The sequence below is a fragment of the Triturus cristatus genome, chromosome 8 (assembly GCF_964204655.1).
Source record: "Triturus cristatus chromosome 8, aTriCri1.1, whole genome shotgun sequence".
NCBI lineage: Eukaryota > Metazoa > Chordata > Amphibia > Caudata > Salamandridae > Triturus > Triturus cristatus.
Window position 1 is genome coordinate 100,465,097 of NC_140591.1, and position 14,449 is coordinate 100,479,545.

The window sequence follows — 14,449 nt, forward strand, 5'->3', positions numbered from 1 at the left end:
GTTGCTGATATGCCCCTCAGTTATTGTATTTGTTTTAACTGCTTTAGTCTATTAAATGTGAATTATATTGTTTTAGATGTTAAATAATATGTGCATTTTATTTAGGTATAATATTTATATAGTTATTGATAGTGTGTTTTTAATATATTTTATGATAATATATTTAAATATTTTTAAAACAGGCTGTATTTGATTTATTTTGTATGTTCTGTATGTTTATTGATTGGTTAAGTGTTGTATGTTTATAAATGTTTTTAACATGTCGATATATTTTTAAAATGATATTATAGTTGTCTATATTGTTATCAATATAATATTATTGATATCTTGTATCTGTTTTAAACATGTTCGATATTTTTTATAACTATATTTTTGTGTTCGATAATACTGATATCGATGTAAGTGTACGACGATATTTTGGGTCCATATTAATGTATTTTTTAAATAAGTATAGGGTGTTGATATTAGTGTAATCGATATTTTTGTGTCGATAATATGGTAGGTCGATATTGTGTCTTTCGTTATTATGTCAGTGATTCACTATGAGTAAATATCACGTGTATGCAAATATACAACTTTTGGGGAGTCTGAAGAGGGAGTTCCTGCAGCAGGAAGGGAGAATCGTATTTGCCTTTTGACCTGCTGTGCAGCAAAGAACATTTCTTTTAGAGGGGAGGGGAGATAAATAAGACGTTGAGAAATACCAACAGTGTGGCCTAAATATTAAAAAGGTGGCTGCCTTACCTACCACAGAAAGTATGTGTTGTGTTTATTGCAAATGCTTTATCTCATTATCAACTAATTCTAACTAGATGTAATGTAACAACTTCCACACATTTGTGTGATAACTTGATTTGCCTACAGAAAGTTGCAGCCTTCGACATATATCATGGGGAACCATGTTTGGACCCAGCTCACACCTCAGTATGATGTGAGTACCGGCAAATCTCCCTGCGCCAAAAAAGAAACAAGTGAAGAAGTCTGTTGTGTAGCTCCGTTATGTTCAGGGGGCAAATAAAAGGTGGATTGTTATGTTATGTTATATGGAATTTGTAGAGCGCACGTACACCTAACAGTTTTCATGGTGCTAAGATAGGAAGAGGTGGCAACTAGCAAAAGAATTAGCCATATGCTTGTTTAAACAGCGAGGTTTTTAAGAGTTTCCTGAACCTTGTATATTTGGCTACAGATCTGATGTCAGGGGAGAGAGGGTTCCATGTGCGGGGGACAATCACCAAGAATCTAGCCCCACCCAGTCTCTTCCTCTTAAATCTTGGTACTGATCAAAGGTTCAGATGGGACGATCCGAGATTAGAATTAGCTCTGAATTCTGGAGGACATAAAGGCCGGGCTTATGTCATGATGTGATATAAAATGGTGCAGCTTGTTTTAAAGATGGTTCTCTGGGCTACTGGTAACCAATGTAGCTTTTCCATCAGTAGGTTAGTTTGGCAGTATCTAGGGTGTCGAGAGATCAGCCGAGCTGCCTGATTTTGTGCTATTTGTAGCCCTCGGTTGAGGCCTATTGGAAGTCCCAAATAGAAGGCATTTGCATAGTCTATCCTGGATATAACTAAGGCAATAATGATTTGGATGACGGCTTCAAAAGTAAAGTATTCTCTGGTTTTCCTGATTCTCCTAAGTTGGAGAAAGCATAAGGGAATCACTGCTCCTGTCTGGGATTTCACGGAAAGAGCCTCATCAATGAGGATCCCAAGACTTTTTACAGTTTCTTGGGTATTGGGGGGTCCCATCTCGGGAGTCCAGAAGGAGGAATTCGACTGGTTCAGCAAATTTTTTGTGATGACAATTTCTGTTATGTCAGAGTTTAACTTCAACTTGTGGCTGTTCATCCAATCACGAATATATAGCATAGTGTTTTGGAAAACCTCCATGGATTCCAAGGGGGTTATCAGTGGTGAAAAGCAGCGGCATATCATCAGCTTAGGTATAAAGTTTCACCTTCCACTGCCAAAGGGAATGTTCCAGTGGGCGGATAAAAAAGCTAAAGAAGATTATGCCATACATCTCTATGGATTCCAGAAAGTTGGTAGTTACTGCACTGGTCCAGGCTAAACTGGACTATTGCAATGGTCTCTACCTTGGTATGTGTAAGCATTATTTTAAAAAACTCCAGACGATTCAAAAAACAGCTGCTCGGATGTTGGGAAACATCCCCAAATATCACTCAATCTCCAAGGAGATTCGCCGACTCCACTGGCTTCCAGTGGCTAAGCAAATTGAGTTTAAAGTTCTCTGTTTAGCATTTAAAGCTCTGAACAACACAGGACCTTTATCTCTTAAAAATCTATTTGCCTGGTACCAACCGTCCAGACAGTTGCGGTCCACAGGCGCAAGACTGATGAAAGTGCCAAGAATACGCACCACAGGTTGGGTCGGCCGGAGTCTATCTTACGGTACTGCAAAACTGTGGATCACGCTACCGGCCGAGCTCAGAGGAGCTGCCTCCCTCACTATTTTTAGAAAAAAGTTAAAAACATGGCTTTTCCGGAACTGATTTCCTGGTGGGAATACTGCAGTTATAGCGCCAAGACACCTCCGGGTATTTGTGTGCTCAATAAGTCTCATTAACATTAACATTAAAAAGAGGGGGGGCCCAGCTAGGCCGGACACCAGGACTACTGCTAATCATAGCGGCCCCCCTCACCTTGTGCATTTCCCCTGCGTGGGTATTGTGGCGGGATTGCCGCGTGTTTGCCTTTTTCTCTTGTTTTCTATCTTACTAAAAATAAAAACACCTTTGATAAAAAAAAGAGGGGTGGACAGGGATCAATCCTGGCTGCCGTCTTTGACCAGGTGGTGTGATCTTAGGCAAACACTATATTTCACCAAACCTCCTTTTTATTCATTCTCATATATGAGAGCATTTTCCAATATGTGAGTTCAGGATGTGTGCTGAACAAAAACCTCTATTGTGTTTAATAGTCTATAATGGTGCACCATCTATAATATGAATATGGGACACATATAGGGTACACATGACCCTTGACTAGCTTCTTAGTTCGCTAATAGTGATGTCATTAGGGTGGGGCAGGAATGGTACTCAATTCTTGTTGAAAAACTAACTGTTCATAAATACTTTTCAAATAAACTGATGTATTAAAGTGAAACGCTTCCATGTGTTAAAAGAAATACACATTCTTGGAGTTGGAAGACGCTCATTTTACACCAGCATTTTTTGCACGATTGACATGCCAGATATTTTTCAGGGCGCGTCTTGTGCACAGACCCTTATTGCAAGGAAGTCCCTTGGGTAAGATATGGTAAGGGATAGGCGAACAGCTCAGCTGTTTGTTTACTTTGCTCCCTGATATAATTTAACATTTCCCATAAAAAAAAAGAAAACTACATGAGGCCAGTTAAATTTAGGATTTGCCCTGGACAGTAAAACAATACTCTGTGATAGGTTTGCATCACTTTTATGATGCGGACCAAGCCAAAGTGTTAGTAAATCCACTCCATAAACTCTGGATTTGAAACGTACTACAATGATTGGAAGGGTCACACTAAGGAAACCTTTTTAGCAACTCTAGAGTAACGAAAGATTGAAGATAACAAAACAATAAGATTCTTAGCCTATGCCTTGCAATTTGCATGCAGCCCTTTGATGCTAGTTGATGGTTGCTCATAGTTCAATGTGCTGTATTAGAAGGATTGCTACTTATGCACTTCAGTAAAAGGATCTCTGTGGCAAAGCAGAACCCCACTGAGCTATCTACATAAAATACAAATTTGTGATCTGCATGTTATGTGTTGGGCTTTACAGCAGGAACTTTGATCCTTAAAGGTACTTAATTATGAGTCAAAATATTGACTAGACAAATCATAGAACTCTCCATCAAGTGCATTAACCACCAAATGTATCATGTCATTGTTACTATCCCCTGACAAATGCCACGCACACACAGATCTCTGCATGGTGCTCTTATTTTGCCTCAGCCTGTCACACGAAAGACCCCAACCCTGGAGAGTGGCGCCCAGTGTGACTGCACCTGTGGCACAGCCAGTGCCTAATTTGAGCCAGTGGTTTCCAGTGCTCAGTACTGGCACTTAATCATCAACATTGGTGCCTTTCATGAGCACCAGTTAAGGCAAACATTTATCGTAGGCATGGGGAGATTAGTAATTTGCCGAGAATCACTGGATGTTGAGCCAATGCCGTTATTCGAACCTGGTTCCCCAACTCCAAAGGATGGTGGCAAATCTGGCCATTATGCCACATCCTCTCCCCACTTTCATGGTTAGTTGTTAGTTCTGTTTTAGACTGCTGCGCTAACAGGAGAAATGGGCTGGTGCAAGCTGCCTCCTGATGAGAGCTCAGGCACTTGTTTTTTTACAAATTAACCACTCGCCACCCCCCTTAAAGCCAGCACTAGCGAAATGAGTTGCACGGCTGCTCACAAGTCAAAATACAGCAGGGTTACCCCACAGTTTTCAGCTTTGTGAGGCCCGTTCTGCGAAAGGAATAGTAATACATCTGGAAAAATCTACTAAAAAATGTAAACACCACAGTGCTGTTTAAATCAGCGTATTACTGGTATTTTCAAAGATGCATGCAGAATTTCTATTTTCTAATTGGAGTGCTTTCACCAGGGCTTAAGCTATCAGTAGTGAAATAGGTGCAGCCCCACTGAGGCCCTTGTGGGTCTGGGGCCCACTTCATCCCAATTAGTGACCACAGGATGGGGAGGCCAGTCTTCTCTCCTTTATGGCACCTTTGTGACACCTCTGGATTTTCAGAGTTTTGTTAGAGCAGGGCAGTTATGAAATGTTACAGCTCAGTGCAGCTGGGCAGGCTAACTACATGGTTGCTAGAGGAGTGTCCTTCTGCAACAGCAGTAATAGGTACCAGTCCTGCCAAGTACCACACATCAGGGGTTGTTCAACACGTGTGTGCCCGCATTACTGCACTAAAATTATTTGTCAATCATTTTTAGCTAATGTGAGCAAATCTGACTCATAACAATGCGAGTCATTACATCGCGTGCCTTTACAATGACAGCGTTGTTACAACGCCATACTGTTACAATTCAAGTCATTACGACTTGCTCTAGATGGCGCACACGACTTAGCAATAGTATAATTTACTATTCCAACTCCAGTGTGTGCAACAGTAGGGAAGGTGTTGGAATAGTAAATCATACTATTCCTTAATCTAGAGCGCCATCTAGAGCAAGTTGTTGTAACGACTTGCATTGTAATGGCACTGTGTTGTAACAATGCAGTCATTGTAACAACCTCGTTGTGAAGGTAACGCGGTGTAATGTCCGCATTGTAAAGGTCGTTTCCCAATCTGAGCTTCGTTCGGGGCACTTTGCTTTCCGCGTGGCTCGCGTTGAGTATTTGCTTAACATTTATGAAGTGTGAGTGGGGCCCAGAGAAGAGGTGACAGTGTTTGCCATGAGAACCTTCCCTGGGCCCAACCTGTTACAATTGATATGTTCTGGGACGACGCAGAAACTATGATCACTAGGGCCTATTTACAAAAAAGTCACGCAGTGCAGCAAGTCACCTTGCTGCGCTGCGTGACAAGGAAAGGACAGGAATGCAATGTATTTGAAGGGAATCTGGCATATAGCTGCCTTTTCCCCTGCACTGGCACCCTTTTGGCAGCCTAGCGCCAACACAGGCACCCTTGCACCATGGTGAAAAGGTGCCCTAGTTTCAAGCAGGATTGTTTTTGTGCAGGAAGCAACACACAGAGAAAGAAGAAGTAACAAGAAGAAATTAAGATATGTCTCTCCTGAGAAGGAGTATCTCTGTGGTGCATTCCCAGGTCTACCAGTTGTGGAAAATCTGGGAAATGTGTCAAAAACCATGGGAGTTGCCTGGGAACACCCACACAACGCCCATGGAATCGTTTCCCAGAGCAGAGTAAGGCAACGCAGCGATTTGCCCTGAATTGCCTAACTCCAGATTTATGTAGCCCCTCAGAGCCACACAAAGTTGCCTTGCATGGCATCATAAATCTTAAGATTTGCGTTACGCATATATCATGTGGTGCAAACACGTCGTAAACCGTGAAATAAATATGCCCCTGGATCCATTACTGACTGTTCACATCCCGCCTCGCCCCATTTCCCCCTACCCTGGGGTCTCTAACTAAACTACCAGCTTGTCCACCCTGCTCCTTTGAGAGATGGGTAGGTAATCTAGTAATAGTAAGCTATGGGATGAAAACCTATGACTTAATTTGGCTTCTTATTGTTTTGATGGTTCCCCTCTATGTGCGAGGCCAATCTTTGCAAGTAACATAAACCTGCAGTCTGTCTGTCTATCTATCTATCTATCTATCTATCTATCTATCTATCTATCTATCTATCTGTCTGTCTGTCTGTCTGTCTGTCTGTCTATCTTTGAGATATTATGAGTGATGTAATATGTGAGGTCATGGCAATGCATGGTGGGGGTGCATGTTATAGCAGGCTCAATGTAAAATACTACTGGTGAATTTGCTTTTTTGTTTTAAAATGATAGTTTTTATAATATTACAAGGCCTAGCTATAACATCACTTTATTCTTTGGTTTGTCTTGTGATTTAACATCTTTTTTATGAAAGCTACATATTATGCTATAACGTATTTTTCACCTTTGTTTTTTTTAATTAACTTCTAAGGATTTTTGTAACGTAACTTAGGATATTATCACCATACCTAATTATAGCATCTCTGTAAGGAAATGCTTTTTTTTGCATGATCACCCCCAAAGTTTTGGACTGATGCCGCTGTTTTTTCAACCCTGAGAGTGCACTGGGGCCTGCTAAGCAGACCTTAGTGCCAGTACCCTGACCCTTAAAAGTATATGTTTGATTGACTTACACCCAGTTGGTATAAGTTAACTTACTTCTACATACCTATTATATGGTACCAGGGGTACCCTGGGTCTGTAAGGTAAAGTGTCCCCTAGGGACTGAAGCACTTATTGTGCCACTCTGAGTGTAACAAAGTAAAATGTGTCTCCCAGCCTGGAAGAGCAGCTTTAAGCTGCTAGCTCAACTTTCCATTGAAACTAATGACAAAGCCCAAACCTCCCTTTTTTATTAGGTCTCGCCTACGCAGCGTGCATGTGCTGCATAGGGAAGAGACCTTTAGAAATCGCTCCAGCTTGCAGCCAAACACGTGCACGCATTCCATTGCCTTCAATAGCAACGTGTGCATGTGAGGCGATTTACTTGCGGGAGCGAGCGCCGCCATATGGTAGCAATTATCGCTCCCGCAAGTAAATCACGCAGGCCCCCCTCCTCCCCCCTGCTTCTAGCGCGCGCGCACACACAACTCCGGGGCTTGTTTTTTTTTTTACTTTAAGCGCGAGGCGCGCGTGCGGCCAATGCTTGTTTGTCTCATGTACGAGACGTCTTTTAGCTGTTATAGGCAACATGGCTTGTGTCGTGTATGGCACTATGTGCGGAAGCCTATATCTCTAGGCTCCCACAAGACAACTGCACCCCAAACTCTTGGTCCAAAGTTTGCAAAGCTTCAGTAGGTATTCTACTGACTTGAGAGCTCAAACCAGTCTATGAAGGAACTCCGCTGTTCCACGTCTGTGTGTTTATCATGGGCATTAATTCATCACTTTCCAGTCGGAGGTGAGCACTGCACACGCATTACGTGAGCACACACACGACGCCTCTACACGAAGGTCACGCAAGGACGAATCAGGGTCCACTTTAAAACGGAGGTATGACGGGTTACCTTAGGGCCTCACGTGATATGGTGTTTTAGACACATTATACATTGTGCATATACACTAAGATGGGTGGTATTTGAATCATACTGACGTAATTATATGCAAGAATACTCACCCTTATCCGTAACAGTACTCTTCAGTGTCATAATTAAGTGATTTTGTAATGAATAATGAGCTCTGCGCTTGCCCATTGTTTAATACAGACTTTTTTTGCTTTAATTACAGCAACTATTTTCGATATAAAGTGCATTTCCCAGTACAGGATCTATTCGTCCGAAATATACGAATAAATGAATAAAATAATGTATTCGGAATCAATTACTTTAAATCATTACATGAAACAACGAATAAAATATTTTGTGTACGAAAATAAGGATTTTAAAATCGCATAAGCGATCTGTCGATATTAAAATCTTAAAAGAAATAGCGACACAATCGGACATGGGTATTAACTCTTGATGACGTGCAGCTAAGACCCGATTGTTTTTATGATAACAAAATAAATAGATAACAAGCATTTGCAATGCTATAGGTCTCGCATTTACGCGAGTTTGAGCTATTGGCATTGTAAATGACAATGCCTTTTTTATGTTTTGATTTTTAAAACATAAATAAAAGGCATTGTCATTTACAATGCCAATAGCTTAAACTCGTAAATGCGAGACATGTTGCATTGCAAAAGCTTGTATATTTATGTCACTGCTAAGGTAGGCCTATCGAGTCCTAATCAAGGTGCTGTATATTAAAAAGTGGTACATGTATCCTTATATGTCCTAATAGCAAAAACCACAAATTCTCGTTTTTACTGTGGAGAGGCTAGTAGCCTCATTAGCGAGTACATGGTTATTACCTGACAACTCATGTGTGCTAACTTGTGAATGGGACTACTAAAGTTGGTACTTCAAGGTATCAAATTATTCATTGCATTAAATGAGACTTGATGCCAACATCGAATTTAATGTAACTTTTGAGTATATGCAACTTTTAGAAGTTACCACTTCAATGTCCAAATTTTCCAGTGGCCATTTGCAGATGCTGTCCACAGGACAGTCTTCTGCCCTCCTGTGGAGAAGTGTGAAGAACTCTCAGGAGCGGGAGCAATAGAGGCATATAAAACACGCGAGCCCCGGTGTATACTCCGGGGGAGGGAACTAGAGGCACAGGGCGCTAGGAGCTAGCCAGCCTCCAACATATAATGTTTAAACACAAGTGGGGCTGCTACTAGTAAAGTGCCCTACGGGTGCTTAAACCTGCATAGTCAAAGTGGACATCTCACAAAAAGTGAAGGACTGGCCTCACACACCACCTGGTGTCATGCTCCATCATTGGTCGTCCTCGCCCTCTAAAACCTTGGTTTGATAGAGGGTGGGCATACACCTGACGACAGGGATGCACTTCTAAACTAAGTGGGGGGCCCGTGAACAGTGAGTGTGGTATGAAAACCATTACAGTTGTCAAATCAATTTTAATAAGGTGTGCAACTGTATGGTATTAAAAAAGGTATACGGTTACCTAGGAAATTGATTATCCCATCACCGTGACGTATATGGTCAACATGTTTCTGCCTGGTGTCCCATAGGGGTACATGGCATTCATCAGGACCTGTTATATTATGGGCTCTGTCTTTACCACCTAATGATAAAGATTAACCACTTAGGGGGGTGTCGCTAATCAATCCGCACTATTAGGGGGTTCCTAGTATAGCCCAAGAATCCTACACTATGTTCTCCATGGGAGGGGTGGAGGAAGGCCCCTCTAGTCACACTTGTGTCAAGGTGCGCCTTCCACTGTAGAACCTAGCTGCGTCCGTCTCTCCTCCCCGTCGGTGTAATAGAGGCATGTCATTGGAAGAGGTGTCACCTCTCCCTGGCAGAAAGCCACACAGGGTATGAGAGCTCAAAAGTAACCCCCGGGCGGAGCAGGCACAGTGCCTCTATGCAGAGTTCCATGGAGTTGGAAAAAACTCTGTGGAACTCTGCTCCACTCCATCCCCCCTCCCAAAGTAATAATAATGTAAAAGAAAAAGGCCCTGAGCTGCCGTGCCTGCCTCCTCCCAGCCATGGCCTTCCTCGTCCTCGCCGTCCTTCTTCTTCGATAACCCCTACGTTGTACATCTTCCACCCGCAAGATGTACAATGTAGGTGTTATCAAATAAGAGGGACGGCGAGGACGAGGAAGGAAAGCGTCCATGGCTAGGAGGAGGCAACCATGGCAGGTAAGTGCCTTTAGCATTATAATTACATTGGGACGGTGGCGTGTTTGAAGAAAGGGTTTGCACTTTGTTTTAGGCAGAAACGATCGCTTCAGCAAGTGACATTAGATTGCATCTATGGCCGAGAGAGAAATTTGTATGTATGAGAGACGAGTTCATTTTAAACATGAATCAACGCAGGTTTCGCCATGGCAACACAGCGCCACGTGCAACCAAGCCTGCAGTGTTGAAAGAGCAGACCCCCTTTCCCTAAATAATGCTCAAGTCCACGGGAGCTTGTGGCTTTTACACATCGGTGCGCTCCCACCTCTCAAATTAAGGCCTCGCATTCACCCCATCAGAATGGAAAGAAGAGCCACGAAAAAGGAAGTCCATCACGTCCCGCCCCTCGTAAAGACCCCAGCTACACGAGTCTGCAGGAGTTGGAAAGCTGTCCAACTCCCAAAGTGGACGTGGGAAGTCACAGCCTGCTTCCCCGAAAGCAGTGGCGTCACTAGGGTTGGTGTCACCCGGTGCGGGTAACTCATGGCCTCACCTCCTCACGACTTACCACATGGACCTCCTCCGCCCCGAGTCCGCCAGTGGACACAGTTGGCAAATAACAGGACCATACAGAATCCTTAGTAATGTTTGTAAAAGTAGGTCCTATATTTACAAAATGTGCCTGTTAACAACAGTGTGATAATGATTCATTAATCAGGTTGTACAGTGGGCTACCTGCTAGTCAACAGTTTATTGGAACTTATAATATCATAGGTATGGTACTTTTTACTGCTGTGGTGTTCCCACTATCCAGCAACACGATATATCAGTGGTTGAAGTGGGGGGAAAAAAGTAGGGGAACTGTGGGCAGAGAATCAGAGGGAGGGAATAACCCAAGGATTGGATCAGTGGGCAGAGCCGGAGGCGTGGCCAGAATGCGCAAACATCCCAATTTTTTGTATTTGTTTGGTTTCACTGCCCAGTTTTATCAACCAATGGATACACATGATTATTTAAGGTTATAATGAGTTATTGACAGTAAAATGTGTTCACAAAGTGGGATATGCTTCTAATCACAGAATGTCCCCAAATACGATAAAATGTGGAAGCACAAGCCATTTGTCTGCGAGCCATGGAGTTTCTGTCATCAGCACTTCTCCCTTTTCCAAAACAGCAGTTCAAACATGAATGGCTAAAAATCCTAGTTTGCAAATGTTTTCTAAATAATAATGGCTCTGCCATATTTGCCTCATAATGCAAGATCTGCAGCATGATCTGACCATTTAACCCCTTCGCCGCGGCACGAATTCCGCCGCGGCGCTGGGGGGGGGTTTGGGGGCAGTGCGGCGCCGCTGTGCTAATGACGGAACCACTCCGTCATGAGTCACGGGCGAGCTGTGCTCATGACGGAGTGGTTCCGTCACGACTCCGCCCACTGCGCTAATCGCCCGCACAGGCGGGGAATTAGCGCCGCGTGGGAGGAGCGGCCGCCAACGGCCGCAGCATGACGGAACCACTCCGTCATGAGCACAGCTCGCCCGTGACTCATGACGGAGTGGTTCCGTCATGAGCACGGAACAGGTTAAACTAATAAATTGTTTGTAGCTCAAACGTATCAAAAGTTAATAAAAAATGTGACTTGTGTTGCTGCGGAGTAGATGACAGTTAATAGCTCACTGTTCTATGTTAGGATTTTAACTTATAAACTGCAAGTAACAAAAAGATCTCTCTGACAAAAGCAGTAGCCCACTGGCCTATTTACATTATGTGCACTTTGTGATCTGCATGGTACATGTTCTTTGCAGCATGTACATTAACCCTCGGAGCTACTTTTCCATGAGTCAAATCTTCCATTAGACAAAATTCCGATCTCTCTCTAGGAAGAACATTAATCACCAGAGTCATCATGACATTTTTATTGTTACCGAAAATTACTGGAGGCCAGGAAGGAGGCAGCAAGCGCTTTTAGAACCATAATATACTTGAAAAAATGATGCCTCCACCTAAAGTGAGCACCTGGTGCGGTCACACCGGTTGCACCGCCCTAGAGCTGGCCCTTCTCAAGGGTCCTGTGATCTCAGTGACAGGGTCACTGTTGTTCTAGGGTGTGCTGTTTCATAGGCCTGCCCGCAAGACTGGAGGTGAACTTCAGTATGAATAGTGATGGACAAGCCTTGAAGGTTAACCTACACTTGTCATGCTAGGGTCCACCTGCTGGTGCTACGACACCGGGGCTTCTAATGTCTTGCGAAGCCTTCTAAGGTCTAGCATGAGATAGTGCTCTCTCAGGAGAGTGGTCTGGTGGACTGGTTATTAAGGCTGAACCTGGTTCCCCAGTTCCAAATTCAGCAGCTCTGGCCATAGTGCCACATCCTGCACCATACTGCTCCACTGAAAAAAACTCAGACTGCCTTCAATTACAACCCAATTGTTGCCAGCTATAAACACCTGGATGCGGCTCAATTTAAATTATGCACTGGGCAAGAGCAATATGTGGCCTACAAGAAAAAAGTGACAGCATTCCGGAAAAAGCAAACAATCGTAGGGAATGCAAAATTTTGCAAACCATGTGAAATGTAAGCAGGAACAACATGGTTACCTTAACGCTTTTACACTCACGGTTCAGAAATCAGTGAGTGCTTTTGCCTGAAAAGTTAAGGCCATGACAACAGGGCCCTGAATGGACCCATTCCAATGGCCATTGCTTATATCCTTACAAAACGTAAGCAGTATGGTAAAAAAAGACAACATCCCTAGATGCAGAACAGCAGTACAAATTTTGTTTCTCAATCCTCACATTGCAGTACCTCCAGGATTGGTGCACTAGTTCCAAGCCCAGGGAAAATAAAGCCAAGGCAACAAAAATAGCGCTTCACTGGCAAACTCTGTAAAAGTGGCGCTAATGTGTTTGGGTGTGAATAAAATCAATCTGGCCAGTTTGCTACCACTCTGTCTTACTTTATTTAGTTATTTCTTTTTCATATTTTTAAACTTTTATTCCCGATGCTGCACTTTGGAATTAAATGTCAGAAAAATACGACATTGATTTTCCAGCAAAAGTGATTTTCTTTTTTGGATCTATTTCACAGGGAAGCAAATAAAAGAAAGGAGAGGAAAGAGAGTGAGAACCCCGTCTTGCAGCCACTGTTTTCAGTAAGAGAAGAACTGCCGGGCTAGCAGGCGAGAGGCCTCAGCATGTACACAGAGCTGCTGTGCCTGAAAGTCATCTTCGCAGGCCTCCCGACAGCTCAAAAGATGGGCCCACAACTCGGTGATCAGTGATCAGAGGCAGGCAACCTCGCTCCGCACTGCCTCCGCACTGCGCCCTGCACAAGTCACTCACTCATAACTCGCACAGCACAGGCAGCATAACCGCTTGACCACCCATGATCATTCATCAATTGGTGCCGGAGAGACTCACCTGCTGTGTTGGTGGCAGACAGGGGGGGCTACGTGGCAGGCGGCCCAGAAACCGGTGGTCAAGACAGTGCCTCTGCTCCTGGTCACCCGTGATGCTGCTGCAGGCCAGTCACGTGCACTTTTAGGGCCCAATGCGCATGCAGGAATGCCATCAGCCGCCTGCACCCGGGCCTAGAGAGGAGCGCAGACACGGCAGAGGAGGAGACAGTGCGCACTGCGCACAGGCACCTCCTCCTACTGAAAGGTTAGGTTGCTCTGCACACACCGGCCCTGTTGGTGTCACCCCATGTGAGGGTGTCACCCGGTGCGGTCCGCACCCCCCGCACCCCCATAGTGACGCCACTGCAAGAGGGGCTTCTCTTTTGTTCAGATAGACTGGCTGGTGTTGGGGACAGAGAGGGAGAAACAGTTGCCAAACCAGATTTGATGTGGGCGTGTAGCCCTAAGGCAGCCACACCTCTACGGTGTCCTACCAAGCTACACACACTGAGAAAAGGGTTCAGCCATCTTTATCAAATCCTGCTTGATGGTAAATGGCAGGGGCTCTCATGTGGGTGTTCAGTGGCTGAAGAGCAGGGTTTCTGACTTGGCGCTATTGATCTTTGCTACAGTGTTGTGGGTACCCCCTGTTAGGACTAGCTCAGTTTTGTCCAGATTGAGTTTCAGGTGATTGCTATTCATCCACCAGCTAATGAATAACATGGTGGACTGAAAATCACGGACCGAGTCAGGGGAGTTGCTGATGGAGAATATTAGTTGAAAGTCATCAGCGTAGTTGATAGTGCAGACTTTCTTCTCTTTCAGGGCCCGAGAGGTTGAATAGGAGGGGGGGAAGTAAAGAGCCCTGTGGGACCTCACATGTAGTCCTCATTTTGGGAGCTGTAAACTGAGCAATGCCAACCGACTGGGAGCGGTTTTCTAAGAAGGAGCTGATCCAGTGCCTTTACTGAGTGCCCATCCACACTGAAAACCAAGAGGTCCATGTAGAGGGAGCATTTCATTTTGCACTTTTCACTGCTGGCTGCATGACTGCTGTACTGTCATGTATTTGATGTCTTTGTTCTGTCTGATGCGCTCGATGAGGAGCCCTATAACACAAATAAACAGCACCGGTGGAAGCAGACAGTC